The sequence below is a fragment of the Myodes glareolus genome, chromosome 27 (assembly GCF_982192425.1).
Source record: "Myodes glareolus chromosome 27, mMyoGla1.1, whole genome shotgun sequence".
NCBI lineage: Eukaryota > Metazoa > Chordata > Mammalia > Rodentia > Cricetidae > Myodes > Myodes glareolus.
This window is the reverse complement of record NC_142052.1, coordinates 5273738-5290884: the sequence shown is the minus strand read 5'-3', so window position 1 is coordinate 5290884 and position 17147 is coordinate 5273738. Positions and strand designations below refer to the sequence as shown.

Here is a 17147-nt window from a genome sequence, read left to right as displayed (position 1 = left end):
GTAAACACAGAAGAGTTCACCAAGTATCGACTTTTTTTTTCTTAAATAAAAGTTTAATCAGAATGCCAGAATGCACATACTACTTCCCACTATTCCCCTCTCTGTGACAAGAGAAAAGCCCAATTATACTCTAAGCTGTACAAGAACAAAGAACATAATCCATCAAAGCAAAAGATTTTAGTTTTGTAGCCATAATTTTTGATCATTAAATCTTTATGCTGGGTATTTTTTACTTATTACACATAAGTAGTTACCAGTTAGAAGTCTGATGATAGAGTCCAAGGCCACAAGAAGAGCTGTCGAAATGCAGTAGCAACGTTACAGTGTTACATGAATAACTCCGGTTCTGTTTGTCCCAAGTGCCTGGTCAAATTACTGCTGCTTGCATATAGCCCCACCTCCAAGTATCAAAGAATGGCTGTGGAAGTTTGATTGACACTCCAGGGAAGCAGTGGAGTTTGTAAACCAAAGAAAGCTGGACACCCTGAGTTTGTTAACCTGTCCAGCTTGAAAATGAGCTACTCTTTGAAATGAGAGAGAGAGAGAGAGGGAGGGAAGGAAGGAAGGAAGGGAAGAAAAAGAAAGAAGGGAGGGAGAAAGAAAGAGAGAGAGAGAGGAAGAAAGAAAGAAAGAAAGGAAGGAAGGAAGGAAGAAAGAAAGAAAAAAAAGAAAGGAAGGAAGAAAGAGTTACTCAATAATGTTTAAAAGAGCAGAGGAGCTACTAGCAGATCCCTCTCCAGGGAAACCCCACTTACATCCTCAAAGGAATTCCTTTGACTGCATCCTGTGTCTTATGTAGGAAATTATAATCATAACAGTTATCTCAGAAACACATGAGCACTTATCTTTAAGAAGAACACTACATTCAAGGACAGTATTGTTTGTGAGGACAGCATTGGAGAAATTCCTGCAAAACGACCAAGCTCAGACTGCCAATAATTTTGATCCTTTTTTGTCACATGTAAGACTGAAGATGATAATATTTGGTGAGTCTAATTTGCATGCATATACCTGTATCAAATAATATATTTGATAAATAGCAAATAAATATGAAAAATAAAGATACTCTAAAGCCATGAGATCATTATAATGTATGCGAAATAAGACCAAGTATTGATGATTTTTCTCCCTAATCAGTTAAGGTTTTGAATCTCCAAGGATCAGTACTGATAATATTCTTCCATGAGTTAATTTGCTTTGTGCTCAGAACACTGCCACAAAGAGGAAGAAAGCAGATATCTGTTTTGCAAGTTGTTCTTTAAGAAGTTCACTACAATTTTCCAGGAACCATAGGAGAATCCCGTGTGACCTCATGATGTGGCATTTTCCCCAACTTAGAGCTGTCAGTCTGGAGCTGGTTAACTGGCACCGAATACTTCACAACTTCCCTTCATCTCCTCATAAGACAGATACTAAAATATCGAGCAAGAAAATTTCGATGGCAAAATGATTCCAAAGCTTTATTAATTGAATAGAAATAGTACTAAACCACTCCTTCACATGACAGGCTGTGAAGAGCTCGACCTAGTGGAGGTTGTCAAAAAGCCTGGCAGGAGCTTTGCTTGTTATCTGGTTGCTGATTTTATGACAGTTATGGCTGCCCGTGCTTAGAAGATCGGTTAGCCACAGTTAGCACATTAAACACAAGCCTTAAAGAAACTGCATTTGTTGAATCTGCTAACACTGCCAAACCAATGTATAATATCTTCTGTCAGTAGCTCACTTTTTAGAGATGACTCTGAGGCTTAGAAGACTTTGTTCCTAAAGACTTGCTGGATATGGGGCCAGTGGATGAGGCCCAACAGGTTGTATTCTTGCTTACCAAACATCAAGGCCTGGGTTAGACACCTAGCATGAAATAACATGGGCATGGTGGTGTACATTAGTAGTCTCAGCACTGTGGGGGTGGAGGCAGGATGATCAGAATTAGAAGCTCAAGGTAACTCACTGCTACATAGTGAAATCGGTGACAGGATGGAGTTTGTTGTGCCATCACAAACAAACAGACAACACTGACGAAATGAAAAACACGAAGTATTAAAGAATACGAGGGGTCTCAGTGTCAAGAAGTCCACACGTATGCAGACAGGACTGCTTGCTCCTCCAGCCCGCAGCCTTTCTCATCTACACTGCCTGTGAGGCACTTCCCTTCTGCCCATTCTTTTCCCTTTATCCTCATATTACACGAGGTGATGGAGATGTGGGAACCCATTGTTTAATCCTGAGCATCTAACAAAGGAGGTTTTAGAGGTTCAAGGATTAAGAAACACTTCCAGTCTGGCACCTTAGGATCTTGAGCAAGACGGGGAAAACCACAGGGACGGCTGACCTGAGTTAGTGAGAGCTTGCGGACCTGATAGCTGGGGAAGCTGCACGGGACTGAACTAGACCCTCTGAATGTGGGTAAGTTACGTGGCTTGATCTGTTGGGGAGTCCCTGGCAGACACACCAGGACACATGCTGGGTTCATGAACTGGCTTTTTGGAGTCCATTCCCTATAGTGGGATACTTTTCTCTGCCTTGACGCGGGAGAGGAACTTGGTCCTGACACATGTTGGAATACCAGACCTTGTTGACTCCAAGCAAGGCCTTATCTCCTCTGAGGAGTGGATAGGGGATGGGAAGGGGAAGAGGGGGGAAGAGGGGGGAGCAGAAGAAGAGGAGGGAGGGCAACTTAAGATGGTATGTAAAATGAAAGGCAATTATTTTTAAATAAAAATGTGAAAAAAAGAAAATACAGAAATAGAAAAGAAAGAAAGAAAGAAAGAAAGAAAGAAAAAAGGAAGGAAGGAAGGAAGGAAGGAAGGAAGGAAGGAAGGAAGGAAGGAAGAAAGACCGAAAGTAAGTAGCCTCATGATGCTAAAAAGAAAGAAAGAAAGAAAGACCGAAAGTAAGTAGCCTCATGATGCTAAAAGCCCTGAAAGCCCACAAGCAGAGTACGCTGTCTTGTTTCCACGGTGCCATGTTCTCCTCTTGTTCTCTCTCACATCTTCTTGTATCCACGTTTCTGCCCCAAGCTTTGCTAAGCTTTGTTAAAGCATTGTTCTCATTTTCTGCCATGTCGTTATTGGGTTCTGGTGACACAGATCACTGATCCACACCTCCAGGATAATTTGGATCTCTCCAGAATTTCTAGACTTTGCCAGTTGTACTTTCTTGCTTAAACTTTCTTGGTTAAGTGGGTTTTAAAATTATTTTTAATTTAGAAATTTCTTCTAAATATTTGAAATTAAGCTGCCTCAGTTGACATATCCTGTGTCATCCTCCTCATATAAGACAATTGGAATTCTAGAAAAATTAGAAAACTTAGGAGAGATAGTACACAGGGCAGAGCAGTGGTCACATGACCTTTCAGAGTTTGGGTTCAGCTAGTTTTCATCTGCCAGTGATAGGAAGGAGGGAGGAAGACGGCACTTAGTCATCTCTAGAGGGATTTAGAAATTGCGTGCAGAAGTTCCCAAGAAGGAAATCATTTGTTTCTGTGACTCCAGAATATATGAGAGACCAGTCATTACAAATTAGTTGAACACCCCAATCACATGCTGTTAGAAATTGCATGCATACTTCACCTTAGAATTTGAAAGTTCAATTGAGATGCTAAATATGCTAACTTCCTATAAAAAAACCTTGTGCAAAATTCATTGTTAAGGGTAAATGGTGAACACACTGAATACATTTACAAACCTTTCATTTTGATGCTTGGTATATTGAAAACTATAAGGAAAGTCCATTTGAATTTAGGGAAAATATATTGTATTGTTATAAAAATTATGCCAATTTTTAATAAAAATGATGAGGGCAAAATTAAAGAGGAATATAAATAACTGGGAGCACCTTATTTTTTATTTTTTTCGCGACAGGGTTTCTCTGTAGTTTTGAAGCCTGCCTTGGAACTAGTGCTTGTAGACCAGGCTGGTCTCGAACTCACAGAGATCTGCCTGCCTCTGCCTCCCAGTGCTGGGAATAAAGGTGTGCACCATCACTGCCAGCCTGCACGTTACTAAAACATTTTAGATAGGTGTTTAAGAAGCTTCAGGACTGTGCAGTTTCTTAGGTAATGATCTTAGCATACTTCTATATGCCTTACTTTAGATAGACCCGAGCTTCTCACAGTGAGTGGCAAAATGATAGAGAGCCAACACTCACTATCAGGCCTATGGAAACAAACAAACAAAACTGAAGGTAACTGAAAGCAAATAAAACAAAGAATAATTATTACACCTTAAAAACATTGAACGTCACAGAGGACTTTCTGTAAATATTTTAAATCTCAGAAGGAAAAAGTTATTCTAACAAAAGTCCTGTTTTTTTCACCAACTGCACCCATAATCTGAGGGTAACTTTTGTTCTAGGTCTCTGCAGTGATCATTCAAACATACTCTTTTGGATTTCCCACCCCTTTCTTCATAATACCTTTCTTGTCCCCACGGTTTCCTCATTTTTAAATTCCCCAGACGCACTGTCTGAACAGAAGTCTCTTCTGTTATAAGACATTCATGAGCTCAAGTGGCCTTCTCAGAAGTCAGGCTAGCATGGGGCAGTGTGAGGCCAGAGTATATTCTCATGTGGAAACCACTTCCTGGCCTTTGTCCCTAGTTTGCCCTGAAGCCTTTCCTCCTATTGCCCAACTCAATTAGGCAACAAGAGAAAGCAGGTGGCTCACCCAGTCATAGAAGGGATGCTTATCGTCCCAGCACAAGCACTGGGCTCCTTTACCTCAAACTTAATTGAGCGGTACCTTACACCAATTATTTTAATATCTGAGTAAAATTTCAGAATAAGACCAGCAGGGAAATAACACTGTAAACAAGACAGCAAATTACACGGGTTTTAAAAGTCTCTGTGCACAGAGACAGAATCTGATTGAAAAATGGGTGTCACAGTCATGAAGAGAGCTGATATTTAAATTACTGCCTCAGTCTTACGCCTCTATGCCTAACTATTTGAAAAATGGTAATAACCCTTCAGGAAGCACGTTTGTTAAAAGACCTAAGCTGTGTTATGTTGGACTAATGTTTAGTAAAGAGAGTGCATTCCCATGTTAGCGAGCATCCCAGAAACAAAGGCACCATGCTATCAACATTGGGAGGTAACATTATTTTCCCAGTAATACTCATGGTGAGAGTGAACCTGTGAGGTTGGGAAATTTAGTGAAGTGAAAGTGGAGTTGAGTGACAAATGAAAGGTTTGGTGTTTGTTCTATGAATAAGTATCTAACGCAGATGCCTCCCTCTTTACCAAGCCAATGCTACTTCAACGTTCTGTACTCTGAAAAACACTTCTGCTTTGAGATCCTCTGGATGAAACGCAAGGGTAACTAATCCTCAGCGGGATCATAAGGACTCTTTTTAAAAATGAAATAGTAGCATAAGGTCAGTTTCTTGCCTCTTCCCCCAAATCCTTTCCATAATTTTCAGATTCATAAATATTCAGTCCAAAAATAGAACGAAGAGTAGGAAAGACCAGTTTTTCAATTAATACCACACAATAGCATGCTTGAAATTGCAGGAAGTAGCCATGGGACTCAGAAGTGAGCAGAGAGAGCAGCCAGGACTCCAATAAGATTAATACATCCAGAGAAGCATGGGAGCCTTAATCTGTCTGAGAAGATTAGTTGGACCCAAGTATAAGGGAGTCAAATTATCAGTAAATAAAATAAAACCTTATGTGATTGTATTAGCATAGCAGTTGATGGGACTGAAAAATGAAGGTGAACTTGTTTGACTTAAAAGCACACATCTGTGGGCACAGGGTAGCACACTGAAATTCATATATATTGGTATAGGAAAATGGATGAGATATTCAGAGGACACTTGGATGCCTGGCTATAACCCAGCATGGATCATGTACTGAAAAAAAAAAGGTGATGATTGGGTGATTCCAAAATTGGAAATTGCGACCAAGACTTCTGATTAACACGGCCTTCTTATAAAGTACTTATTTTCATCTTTGCCTGAAGTTCTCACCAAAATGCAATTAATACAGTTAAAAAAGACGTACGTACATTTGCCCAAAAATGTAGATGAAAATCAGGACAAAAACTGAGAAATGGTTTAGAAAGCAGATGGACTAATGGTTAGCTCAACAGACCCCCCCAAAGTATCAGATGTTAAGCTCTTCACCTAGAGAGATGCCAAATAATGTGTCAAGTAAGCTTACGAAAGACAATGGACTAACAATAAGAGGAGGCAGGTAGACCAGGGTCTAAGTTAGTACTCTTTAGGAAGTCTGAAACTCCAGATCACTCACTGCCAGCGTGGCCTTGTCTGTTTTCCTGCTGGGATTTCTCTTTTGAACCAGAGAGGGACATGAGAACAGGAGGCTCAGCTAGATAGTGTTATGGGATCGTGTCAGAAAGGAATACAAGAACACTTCTACACACGGACTCCTTCTCCAGCGCTGGTTCCTGGGTCCTAACAAAACGCTCATGATAGGATCGCTTTGTAGTGAAATGGAGTGGTACAAGAGAAAACAATGCTTGTTGCATTTCTATTTTAAGAAACATATAACAATATTTTTAATTATCTGAGAAGTCCATATATACACATAATATATGTTAATCATATTCACCCCACTCATCTGCTCATTCTTATATGATCAGTGACCTACATATAGCCTTTTCACAACTTCCCAAAGTTTATGTCTTATTGTCTATTTATTTTTTGTAATCTACTTATTCCAATTTCTATTAGCCACACACTTGTGTTGTGTAGCCATCCACTGGAGTATGATAGACCCTTAAAGAGAACTGATTCTTCCTTTCCCAGATACCATCAAGCGTCACTAGCTCTACTGTAGTTGCTTAAAAAAAAAAAGAAGTTCTTTTTTTTTAAGGGTCTGATACCCAGTTCCCAAATAAACACATGCACATGGAATATTCTTTCTTATGAATGCCTGATCTTAACTTGGCTTGTTTCTTGTCATCATTTCTTAAATTATCCCACCTACCTTTTTTCTCCAGACTTCTATCTTTATTCTATAATCCTTTCCTTCTTTCTTCCTCCATGGCTGTTTATGCATCTGGGTGGCTGACCCCTGTGTCCTCCTCTCCTTCCCCTTCTCCTTCTCCTGTCCCCTCTTTTCTCTTATTTATTCCCTCTGCCTGCCAGCCCCACCCATTTCTCTCTCCTGCCTAGATACCATACGTTCAGCTCCTTATGAGACCAATCAGATGTTTTAGACAGGCAAAGTAACACAGCTTCACAGAGTTAAACAAACACAACATAAAGGAATGCAAAACATCTTTGCCTTATTAAACATTTATTCCATAGCACAAATATATGTAAAACATCTTAAATTAATATCCCACAGCACTCCTCAGCTAGGGGTAATAATTCATATGTCGCTTCTCCATCCACTCTGGGAAGTTAACTGACTGCTGTCTGTTGTGAGTGCGGAAGTCCTGTCTTGCTCAGAAGACATCCTTTTGCTCAAGGCCTTCTTGGTATCGAGTTCCTTCAATCTTTTCCTTCTTTATTCTTTAAGTGTTCCCTAAGCTTTGGGGAGTTTAGCATGATACAGAGGTCTCATTTGTGACTGAGTATTCTTTAAGTTGATACTATTATTAGTGGTGGTGGGAAGGATGGGAAAATGCAAGAGAAATGACTGGGACGGCCTCAGATCATAGTACATTACAGAGTGCTATCCTAGGGGATAAATACCAAACATGCAAACACTTTGAAAACTCCAATAGCTATATTAAACACTAGAAATAAACAGGTTATATTAGTAATAATATGCTACTTGATCCAGTATAAATATGATACCATTTCAACATATATTCAATATAAAAATTAATCAATGGATAATTCAAATCTTTCATGCAATGCTTTGGATAGCATGAAATGTTATCCAATGTTCCTTTTATTAGCATTTTTTTTTGTTTTTTTTAAAATGTAGTTCACAGTTTATTTAGGTCCTTCTGCCAGATATAAATTTATAAATTTAATATACCCTGATTCCCAAGGTCTTTGCTGGCTCAGGTTAGTTTTAAGTAACAGGAACTGAGACGCTGCATTCTTAGCACAAGTATCAACCACTGAGACACATCATTTTTGTAACCAAATCATATATTCAGAGCATTGTACTTAACACAGACCTTTAGGGGCAAGGAACGTTTAACAATGTAAGAAAACAAATAAACCTCCATCATTATTGAACAGGACTATGGTAGCACAGCACAGCCCTTGTACAAATAACCACAGAAGTGATGAGACTAAAAATAGGGGTTTCTACCTCCATCCACTCAGACCAATACAGTTCAGGCGATGTTCTGTTCTACACTCCGACAGCATAAGACAGAAACTGGTCCCAGTGACTCGGCATTGCCAATCAGAGTAAGTTTCTAGTACAGAACAAACAGAGGTCACCACACAAGCCAGACCTCTTGCTGCCACTTCATCCACGGTGCGGCCGCAACAACCATTCTGATTTCATCTTGCAATAAACAGATTTCCTGAGTCTCCGACATGATCTCAAAAAGTAATCCAGAAAACTCAGAAGTCAATGTGGTTTTAAACTCTGACTTCCGTCTTTCCTAAGTAGCCTGGCAGGTCTGCTTCCTCTGGTGCTCCAGATAACACTGCGCGTTTTTTGTTTTTTTTGTTTGTTTGTTTTTTTTTTAGAAGCACAGCTTTATTTTCTTCAGCAGCAAACATTAAAGCACCAGACTAAACAAGTGGCCTCTAAGGACCTGAAGACCAAGGCAGGCTAAAAATATTCGGCCCCGCATTGAAGTAGCAGCTACTGTTTCAGGAATCTCTTGCTTGTACTGCTTAGGAGAGACCGGACATAAGGTCAAACCTGAGCGCCTTCTCTCAGCCAGGCTTAACGAGAAACTGGGGGCCCAAAGCGCTGTATGGTGTTCACCACTAGGGAAAGCTGGTCCAGAAAGTTCATGATGGAAATGCGGAGGAGGCGAGAGTCTTCCGAGATCCAGCACGCAGCCGCTCACTTTAAGCTCTTTCCCCAACAGTCTTCGGTGCGGTTCAGCATCAGGAGCTAGGGACCCACAGGCGATTTCTGCCTCCAAAGAGGTCGGGGAAGGCACTGTAAGAGTGAATCTGTGATGTCGGATCCCCGGCCTTTGGGTTAAAGGCATGGTGTTTTTGCTCGAACCGAAGACTTCCGGTGCTCGTGCAACAGGGTGAGCTCCGCTGGGAATAACTGCCGCTGTGCCTGCATCGCCTGGACATCAGCGGCTAGTCAGTGAATCCGCGCCATGTTCAGTGTGGCTTAACCCTCTACGTGCTCCCCGCATGTCTACCGCTGCTCCACTTTCCAGCACATCCTCTCTACTGTCATGAGCGCGTGAAGACCACCACAGTGGTCTTTGCACTACAGCCCTGACGTGAAAACTCATAGTCATTTCCTACAATGTTAAATATAAAGGCAAAAACATCAGTCACCTGACAAACATTTGTCAGATAAATTTTACAAACAAATAACTAAGAAAGCTTAAAATAAAAAAAAATATTTTAAAGAATGAAATGCTTTATGACTAATGTCTTCAGAAAACCAACCACGAAACAAAATACACATTCTAGTTGTTGAACTGCTGAATTAGAAACCTATGATGCCATAAAAGACGCAAATAAAGCTAGTGATTGTGAAACTAATCCAGCAGAGATAAAATGAAATCTTGGGATAGCAGTAAGCTAGTTGAGAAAAGCCAGTTTTGCAAGATGGGTTGCTATTGGTGAGGTGCAGGGGGAATTCCTTTTTGTCTAAGGTCAACCTCTTCCACTGTGATTTTGCTGCTTCTGGGCACTGTGATGGCTTTGGTCTGGGATCTTGTTGAGTCTACCTTCTAATGACTTCGGCTGCTCATGGTCATATTTTATTAACCTGCGACAAACATTCACTGTATTGGAGCCTGTTTCTGTGCCTCATCAGTTTTTGAATTTCCTTCTACTTTGGCAGAAACATAATAACATTCAGGTGTTGAGTAGCTGGGGATACTGTCTGGCAGTTACAGAAGAGGCTACTTTGCAAGTTCCATTCCAAATGGTTAACCTTCAGCAACTTTCCCACAGGTCCAAATTGAATAAATTCATCATGTATTATTAGGGTAAAATTAACTTTTTTTGCAATGCTAGAATATAAAATTACCTGGGACTGTATTTTAGAAAAGTAAATTTATAAAACTCTACATAAAAACCCTGTCTCAAAAACAAAACGAAAAAGAAAAGTAAGAATAAACCTTATCAGATTAACTGATAAATCACATTGCCAAGTACTACATATTATACAGATAAAAGCTACCCACACAAACATGGCTTTCTCTGTAACAAAGATTATAAAATATTGTTCTTGCCAATGATTATGATATCAATGGATTATCTAACAAGTATTCTCTTAAGAAGACAGTTTCTAAATTCCTTTTACAGCCTATTTTGAAATTCAACTAACTTTCTTTGTTAACATAATTCAGTATAATTTTCATACTTCAGAGAATAAACTTTTTATAATTGATAAAAGAATGTGAAGTCATGAAGCTCAGCACTCCTGAAAGAATAAAGGTTTTAACACGAATCATTTGGAAAACTTAAAGGTAAAGAGAAGAGAGTGTGAGATTTATTGCTCTCAGATGAGTAGGACACATTGATCGTTTTATGGTGTATTAATTCTGATACAACAGAATTGCAGAGAAGTGTGACTCCTTGTACTGTACTGAGAATACTTCTCTGATTGTACAAGATTGAACAAGGTTCTGGATCCTCAGAAAAAAGAAACAATATGCCCTACATCCTTAGAATTCTTAACTATAAATTTTTACACTTAATGTACAAGATCAAATTTTGTCTTGAGTAGAAAATTGGCTGAAATTATTTTATATATCATTCTTCCTTACCTTTAATGTCCACTGGACAATAAATATTATTAAAAGTTATATATTTGCTGTATAATATATTGATATATTTACATATAATTTCTTCATTTCTTATATAATTTTCATTTTGTGTATTTTTACTATTTCCCAGTTATCATCATTGCAAGTCTAGATAGTTTTCTCTTTTTAAAGTTATCTTTGTTGATAACATTAAAAACCAAACTAGTGTTGATAGATCACCCCACGGGACTTAGGAAACATCACAGTAGAGGGTCTAGAATGAATGGAAGAGTCCAACGTTTAGGAGCAGTTCTGTGAAAGATCTTCTGGACATAGAGAATCTTTGCACACACAAGCTTACAGTAGCTATGAATACTTGCATGAGATCAAGGCAATTAAAACATCCATCACGTGGCAATGACGACTTCACGGGACCTATCCCTAGTCAATGAACTACTAACTGCTGCTGACTTCAGAACCAGGAAGCCCTCATTCAAAGAATGGATAGAGAAAATGTGGTACATTTACACAATGGCGTATTACTCAGTAGTTGAAAAAAATGGTAACATCATGAAGCTTGCAGGTAAATGAGTGAAACTAGAAAAAAATAATCTTGAGTGAGGTAACTCCAACCCCGGAAGACAAACATGGCATGTACTCACTCATCAGCTGATAGAAGATATAAAGCAAAGAATAACTAGGCTATAATCCACAGTCCCAGAGAAACTCGCTAACAAGGAAGATACTAAGAAGGAAACACATGAATCACCCTAGGAAGGGGAAATAAGTAAGATCGCTTGGGTAAACTGGGGGTAGACAGAAGAAGAATTTAAAAAATGAGAAAAGAATGAGACTTAAGCTTATGGCTCCTGACTCTATAATATGAGAGGTACTGAAAGTCACCACGCTAAGGTCTAACTATTGACGAGCTTTCGTCTGTTTTCATACTACAATGAGTGCTGACATAAGATTTTATAACTGATTTTCCCACACACAAGTACACAAGTAATTCAGCCACAGGCCACAATCTGCTATCACCTGGTTAAGTGTGGCTCTGACGCTACTGAAAGTGAAGAAAATCTCAAGTAAATCTGGATTTACCTTGGGTCAATTGATTCAGGTGATAAAGGTCAGTTCTGGAGGTCTTAGAACTAAGCAATGTCTTATTCTTCCACTGGCTCCAATGGAGTTGACACTTTGACACACCAGCCACAATGGACATGCTTGCCTAAGCTGCATCTTAGTATCTTGTGGGCAGCCTTTGTCTGTTTCAAGTGACTGACCCTACACTGGGGTCTGAGAAGGTATCAGACAGACCTGTGTCTCTTTGTTGTATCTTAAATTCTTCGAGCTTGCTAAAGCTTCCACATTCTGAGTGTGTTCACAGTGGAAGCCATGAAGTTTGCTTATATGCACAGATATACACTACGTGATTTCTTCCAAACTTTTAAAACCATACCATCATCATCTTCTTCATCATCATCATCTTCATCATTCATGCCCCAACAATGCTTAAGCATGCATGGGCAGCCCACAAATGGCGGTTCTCCAGTTGTTTCTGTCCTAGGCAGTCCTAGATGCTTATGTTATTGTCATACCCAGGTTTCACAGTCTTCCAGTATGCTGTCTATCCAGTGTTTTGGGGGCCTTCCTCTTTGTTTTTTTCCCCATGTACTCCTCTAAGAGGTGTTATCTTTGTGTATCTACTGTCATTCATTTTAATAACATGGCTGAAGTATCTCAAAGGCAATAGCCATATCCTGTAGTTTACATCATGTTTCTGAGGGTCATCATTGCACAGCCTATTTCTTCGTGTGACACCTAGAATCCTCCTGAGAGATGTAGAAGTTACATTTTTTTTTAGGTAATAAAGTGCATGTGATGCAGAAATACTGTTTGAATTCAAAGACCGCCCACGACACATACTGGAATGCTCTATTAGGGAACCTCCAAGAATTTCCCTAAGGCGATTTCATAAAGCCATTACAGGAGAAACCACAAAAAGAAAAGAAAATGTCTAACTTCTAATTAAGAAGAAGGGAATTTCTTAAGAATCTGGTACTAGGATGCAAAGAAAAAAGTCTTTAAAATATACTGGGTTTAGCGAGAGGAGCAGGACTATATAAAATAATGAACTTGTGTCAACAGAAGAACACACATTTTCTTGTAGTGCAAGACAAAGAAAAGACATTAGTGGTAGAATGTGTAATTCAGAGGCAGGAAGGGAGTGATATGTTTGGAAAATTGACAGGAAGCAAGCAAACTGAATGCTGTCCAGAATTGTGTGTCTTTTGTGTAATACTCTAAGAAGTTTGAACTTTATGCTGAGAGCAGACTCGTGCCATTAAGTAATTCTAAGCAAAGGAAACCAACAGGGTAAGAGTCTGCATTTCTAAGAGACTGCGTGGAAAGGGATGAATTGGTTCGGTTGTTCCACTAGCAGGCCCTGACCTGACATGCATGCAGTAGAAGAAAGATGCTTTGTGCACAGTCTCAACAGCGCGTGGTTACCTGGGAATGTTCCTGAGGTTCGACATGGCAGCAGAGAGAGCTGTACAATCAAAAAGCGAACTGCCAGAGTCATTAGAGATGTGTTCTCACTAACCACTTCTGGTGACTCTTGGGGACATAACAACGGTAGAAAAAAGGAGCAATGGGAACTGAATAAGGAAAGAAGGAGCCGTTTCAGTAATAGCCGACAAAGCACTAAAGGTCTATTTGAAATGACAGCCAGTGTAGATCTAACATGCAGCAGAGGTGACAAAAGATAACTTAATATCGTCAATTAGTGTTATCAAATGAATAACACCTTAATTTTCCATTTTCTTATTTTTGGGTAACAGGTTAGAGTCCAGGGATAGGAGATTTAGCTGCAAAGTTTAACTTCAATGAGTTGTAGAACAGAGATAGCAGTTTAGTGTCTAAAATATAGCATTAGGGGTGGGAGTTTTGAATGGGAGAGAGGTAAGAGTCTGGAGCAAAGGTCAAGAAGAAGAACTCTTCCCCAAGGTCAAAGATAAATAAACAGGAGATATAAATAATTTTATCTAAATCATCTGATATCTGGAAAGAGACTAAACCTTTAAATTCATAAAGGGAAATAGTAAATGGTATTATTCATAAGCCTTCTGTCTTGGGAGTAAGTGTATACACCATCTTATTGGACAAATGAATATGACATAATTATAATATATAAATATTATACCATGATTACTTAAACTTTAATATGAAGGCGAAAAAAGTATAGGAGAAGGAGAACAAACAATGAATCCAAATACAAAACAAGTAGATTCTCCAAGAAATGACCAGGATAACTTTACAGTTAAAAACTGTCACTATGTTTGAAGAAAAAGGCTGCTAAGACACCAGGGAAAATAAGAGTATATATAAACAAAGAAATTACCCTAGCATAACTTTTATAGCTATTTTAAAATATCTGTGATGCTAAAGTATTACATATTCCACTATAGAATATTTTTGTTAAGGAAATTAGTGTTGTATTTTTTCCAATTCAAGTAAAAATCTATTGCAAAACTAGGCATACAGAATAAACTTTGGCAACCTGGAAACTTAGTAATACATTTGCCATTATATCAACATTACAGATAATAATATTAGTCAATGTAACTATCCAACTCATGTTAACTATATGCAAGTCTGATGCTGAAGTAAAAGGACTTTAAGAAAAATTTTTATTTTCTCAAATAACGGATGAATATTTACATTCATTTACAAATATGCTTTATATAACAACAAAATATCAACTCAATAATCAATACATTAGAGTAAAGGGTTAAAAAATTAACCAAGGATTATGTTGGAAATGAATAAACGCAAGGCTTAAGCCTCTAACACTTAAAAGTATTTCATCTGTACATGCTATATCCAAACCGAACAGAAATGTCTGCAGCACAATTCTGTACCTACATATTATGGGGCCTCCTATTTAGTATAGGCAACTAATGATTCCTAGGAGAACAAGAATTCACTTTCCCCAAGGATGAACCATTGAATTTTTTGTCCTACCAAATGGAATTCCCTGAAATCATACATATACTGGGAACACTAAGAGTGTTCAGCAGGTTGTATTTATTTTATTTAACATGTGTGTGTGTGTGCGTGTGTGTGTGTGTGTGTGTGTGTGAGAGAGAGAGAGAGAGAGAGAGAGAGAGAGTGAAAATAGCAATAAAACAAAAAGAAGCCATAATTTGAGTCAGTGGGAGAACTTGGGGGGAGAGGACATGAGGGGAATTGGAAGAAGGAAGGGGGAATGATGTAAATATTTTTTTTTATTTTTAAGTTACAATAAAAAGTAATATTTTAATATCACAACTCCCATTCTGTATTCTGTAAATGGTTATTTATGGTTGCATGAAGTAGATTCAAGTGTTTATCTTGAAAACAGAAATGATAAAATATCACCCTGTGAAACAATAAAACTTGAAAAGTAAAAATAAGCAGTCTTTGTTTAGATGTTAATTCATAAGCAAACAATGAATCTCAATCAATATATCTTTTTATACAGCACAATAAATGCAAAAATAGAAAACAAAATACTATTCCTTTTATACCACTTTTATTATGTTGCTAAACATTGTGTTCAAATTAGAGTTATATAGCAGTAGATCATTTCTTGTGCATTTTACTGGTGAAACTAGTAGCAAAACAGTGGAATTTCCTCTCTAAGTACTCCTTGTGTTTTGCCTATATTGTGGGTTCGGGAAGAGTGTACAAAATGAACCTTGTTAGAATTCCATTCCGATGTTATGTTTTAGGTATAGAATTCATAAGGTAAGTTTGCATGAGATGTGGAAAACAGCCCAACTTGGGGGAGCTGATCAGTTGACACTGCCTGACTGTCTCAGCTGGACTACCCTGCTTTTCTTTAGATAATAGTCTTTCGAGATCATGCTGAATAAAGACAAAAGAAGACCACTCTAAAATCACATGAGAAAACAGGAGAATTGTGGACAGTGTCGAAGCCACGGAAACCACAATTCCTTTCCCATCTAGTGTGTAACTCCGTCCTTATCAATGACAGTTCTCGTGTCATTCTAGTCTTCCCTCTGCCTGGAGCAGATGAAGACAGCCATAAAACTGACTTATCTCACCCTCTGCCTCAGCTCCCCTTAACTTCATAACCCTTCCAAATCTACGAGCCAAATTCTATCACTTTTTTATTGCAGAGCTTTTGTTATCGTTTGGATATTTATAAGACCCAAAGTTCATGTGCTGAAAATATCATCTTAGTAATGTTCCAGTTGGGACATTTGAGAGGTGACTGGGGTGTGAGGGCCTTACATTCAAGAATGGATTAGTTCATTCATGCATTCATAATTCCAAGGAATACTGTGGAGTCACAGAAACTTTAGAAGATGGAGTTGGAAAGAAACAGGGAACTACTTCTTCTTCTCCTGTTACTATGCCTCTTTTATTTTCCACCTTTTCTCTATCAAATAAATTCTTATATAAGATTCTGCCTTACCACAAGTCCAGAAATATGGATCTAAATGACATTGAGCCAAAGTTTTTGAAAGGATTGTTCAAAGAAACTATTGCCTCTTCTGCCTGATATACTCAAGTATCTTCTCGCAGTGTTGAAAACCATTCAAAACAGCTTCTTACTAGATCAGCCTCTGATCCCCGTAGAATAGGTTACCTCTCTGCAATAAATAGCAAGTCTGTCCACAGGTATTTCTTTTGGTCACTGACTGAAGACAGGGACAATAACCTGAGAATACTTGATTCCAAATGCACTCACAGGTTTAGAAGCACAAGCTCTGAGAATTTACAGGAAGTCTAAATAGACTTTTAGGGATTGAAAATGACAAGAGAAAACACGAGGTTGAGATAAATGGCGGAGACAGAGTCAGAGGAAAAAGCCTTCCTACCCAGGGGCCATGCAGCTCCTTAGAGCTTTGTCATAGTTCTGTTTCTGAAGAAAGTCAGGACCTGTGCGTCCATATCAGCAGGACACTACTCACGGGAAGGAAGTCTAGCCACAATACTAAATATTCTGTTATCCTTATAGGAGAGTCCATCAGAAAGGGTAATGTGATTTGAGAACTAAAATTCCTCCCAAATAATAACTAGTAAAATGATAATAGATAATTTTTAATAGCGTTTTAAGAAGTAGATACTGTATTTAGAAGAAATCAAAATCTTAAGTAACCTGTATCATAGCAAAGACAGGCACACATCTATGTTTAAAATGTAAGAATAAACATAACATGTGTTATTACAACAGTATAAATATACTGAACTTTTTAAATCAGGCATCAAGGCGCCAAGTTCAGCACTCTAATGTTCATTGATT

General features: G+C 38.5%; 1 protein-coding gene, 1 long non-coding RNA gene and 1 pseudogene across 6 annotated transcripts in view; 1 reads left to right on the top strand and 2 right to left on the bottom strand.

The window, feature by feature from the left end:
- The window catches only part of Cd36 (CD36 molecule (CD36 blood group)), a 75411-nt gene that overhangs the window by 50129 nt on the left and 8135 nt on the right, over positions 1-17147 (bottom strand). For 2 of the 5 annotated variants that reach the window (XM_048433540.3, XM_085684222.2), the window contains exon 1: positions 255-410. The exons of 2 other annotated variants lie outside the window; for them this stretch is intronic. The gene's annotated coding sequence lies outside the window, so the exon portion shown is untranslated. Of the gene's footprint in view, positions 1-254; positions 411-17147 lie in introns of those variants that run through there. One more of the 5 variants, XM_048433544.3, reaches the window with a different exon arrangement.
- Positions 2288-17147, top strand: part of LOC146889325 (uncharacterized) — a 65991-nt gene continuing 51131 nt past the window's right edge. The window contains exon 1 of the long non-coding RNA XR_015736872.1: positions 2288-2403. This is a non-coding gene — a long non-coding RNA (uncharacterized LOC146889325). The remainder of the gene's footprint in view (positions 2404-17147) is intronic.
- LOC148117585 (EKC/KEOPS complex subunit Lage3 pseudogene) lies at positions 8052-9259 on the bottom strand (annotated as a pseudogene).